The sequence below is a fragment of the Nomascus leucogenys genome, chromosome 1a (genome assembly GCF_006542625.1).
Source record: "Nomascus leucogenys isolate Asia chromosome 1a, Asia_NLE_v1, whole genome shotgun sequence".
Lineage (NCBI taxonomy): Eukaryota > Metazoa > Chordata > Mammalia > Primates > Hylobatidae > Nomascus > Nomascus leucogenys.
Genome location: NC_044381.1, coordinates 93,805,551 through 93,808,372, shown reverse-complemented (window position 1 = coordinate 93,808,372; position 2,822 = coordinate 93,805,551). Strand labels below are relative to the sequence as shown.

Genomic DNA, 2,822 nt, shown 5'->3' with positions numbered 1-2,822 from the left:
ATTGACAACACGGTCCTACTGTTCATGACTAGTATGCAGCTTGCACCAGATGCAACGCATCCCTAGAGCTGGGCAACAACCAAATTGGTCTATAGTCTATTCAACCTGACAATTCCACTGGTTCCAGGTTTGGATGTCATGGCCGTGTCAAATGGCTGTAAAAGTTTCTAAATGCTTATTGTCAACTCTGTACAGTAGGAGAGGTTTTATTTTAAGAAGTTTATCTGTTGGGTTTTTTTGTTTTGTTTTGAGACGGAGTCTTGCTCTGTCGCCCAGGCTGGAGTGCAGTGGTGCAATCTCGGCTCACTGCAACCTCTGCCTCCCAGGTTCAAGCGATTCTCCTGCCTCAGCCTCCTGGGTAGCTGGGATTATAGGCACATGCCACCACACCTGGCTAATTTTGTATTTTTAGTAGAGACGGGGTTTCTCCATGTTGGTCAGGCTGGTCTCGAACTCCCTACCTCAGGTGATCCGCCTGCCTTGGCCTCCCGAAGAGTTTTTGTATTTTTAGTAGAGATGGTGTTTCACCATGTTGGCCAGGCTGCTCTCGAACTCCTGACCTCAGGTAATCCACCCGCCTCGGCCTCCCAAAGTGCTCGACTGAAGACATGAGCCACCGTGCCCCACCAATAAGCTTATCTGTTAGGGAAGAGAGAGCAACAGCTACCCTCCAGGGCCTTGGAAGGAAGAGATGTTTCTTTTTTTTTTTTTTTTTTTTGAGATGGAGTCTTGATCTGTCACCCAGGCTGGAATGCAGTGGCACAATCTCGGCTCACTGAAACCTCCACCTCCCGTATTAAAGTGATTCTCCTGCTTCAGCCTCACGAGTAGCTGGGACTACAGGCATGCACCACTGTGCCCGGCTAATTTTTGTATTTTTAGTAGAGTCGGGGTTTCTTTCTTTTTTTCTTTTTGAGACCGTTTCACTTTTGTTGCCCAGACTGGAGTGCAGTGGCATAATCTTGGCTCACTGCAACCTCTGCCTCCCGGGTTCAAGCGATTCTCCTGCCTCAGCCTCCTAAGCAGCTGGGATTATAGGCACCTGCCAACACGCCTGGCTAATTTGTTGTATTTTTAGTAGAGATGGGGTTTCACCGTGTTGGCCAGGCTGGTCTCAAACTCCTGACCTCAGGCGATCCACCCACCTCGGCCTCTCAAAGTGCTGGGATTACAGGCATGAGCCACTGCGCCCAGCTTTGAGACGGTGTTTCACCATGTTGGCAAGGCTGGTCTTGAACTCCTGACCTCAAGTGATCCTCCTACCTTGGCCTCCCAAAGTGCTGGGATTACAAGCATGAGCCACCACGCCAGGTGGCTACTTTCTCTGAGTATCTCCTAATGTTCTTCATGCTTTGCATTCTTTTCAACCCTTAATTTGGATCACCAGCGCCTAAAATCGTTTTTGGTACATAGAAGGCATTCAAATTAAAAGGTTTTTGCAGAAATGAATGAACTTTCATGTGAACCGTGGACGAAGAGGTCCTGTGTTTCTAGATTTTACAGTAGAAAATCCTGCCTCACTTAGCCTCTTTATTTTGCCCCTAGGCAGAGATTTCTCAGGGAGAAATCATCTGGGAGGCCCATCGTCTTTTCATAGTCTTTGAGTGCATTAAAGTGTTCCCCTCTGTTTTCAAAAAAAATTTTTTTTTTTTTTGAGACGGAGTCTCGCTCTGTCGCCCAGGCTGGAGTGCAGTGGCGCGATCTCGGCTCACTGCAAGCTCCGCCTCCCGGGTTCACGCCATTCTCTTGCCTCAGCCTCCCGAGTAGCTGGGACTACAGGCGCCAGCCAACACGCCCGGCTAATTTTTTTGTATTTTTAGTAGAGACGGGGTTTCACCATGTTAGCCAGGATGGTCTCGATCTCCTGACCTCGTGATCCGCCCGCCTTGGCCTCCCAAAGTGCTGGGATTACAGGCTTGAGCCACTGCGCCCGGCCAAAAAAATTTTTTTAAAGTGAAAATATATACATATATTTAGAATTAGCCAGCTGGACTCAATTTAGAGGATACCAATTTTTTGGCAACATCCAAAACATCGCAATCAGGAGCCAGTCAAACATATGCCTTCTTCTCTCCATCAGGCCGAGCCAGTCAAACATATGCCTTCTTCTCTCCATCAGGCCCAGGGTGACCTGGGCCGCATCAATGTCACAGACCTTCTTCACAGCCTGTTTGATCTGGTGCTTGTTGGTTTTAACATCCACCCTGAACACACGTGTGGTGGTGTCTTCTATCTTCTTCATGGCGGACTCAGTGGTCCGCAGAAACCTGATGATGGCACAGTGGTCAAGCTTGTTTCTCCTGGGGGCGCTCTTCCGAAGATATTTGGGCTGCCTCCGGAGTCGCAGTGTCTTGGGCCTCCGGAAGGTGGGTGACGTGCGGGTCTTCTTTTTTTGTGTGGATGTGGACACCTTTCAACACTGCCGTCTTGGCCTTTAAAGCCTTCGCTTTGGTTTCGGCTTTAGGAGGGGCAGGCACTTCCTTCTTCGCTTTCGGCGCCATCTTGTGAAAAGGGTCGTGTTTTCAAAAATTATATCCCTGACTTTTGCTCAATAGGAACTGTACTTTGAGGTTTTTCTTTTCTTTTCTTTTCGAGACGTAGTCTCGCTGTGTCGCCCAGGCTGGAGTGCAGTGGCGCAATCTCGGCTCACTGCAAGCTCCGCCTCCCGGGTTCACGCCATTCTCCTGCCTCAGCCTCTCCGAGTAGCTGGGACTACAGGCGCCCGCCACCACGCCCGGCTAATTTTTTTGTATTTTTAGTAGAGACGGGGTTTCACCGTGGTCTCATCTCCTGACCTCGTGATCCGCCCGCCTCGGCCTCCC

At 49.7% G+C, this 2,822-nt stretch overlaps 1 pseudogene; it reads right to left on the bottom strand.

Moving 5' to 3' along the window:
- Positions 1 to 1,979: 1,979 nt before the first annotated feature.
- Positions 1,980 to 2,501, bottom strand: LOC100603071 (annotated as a pseudogene).
- Between the last annotated feature and the right edge of the window lie 321 nt (positions 2,502 to 2,822).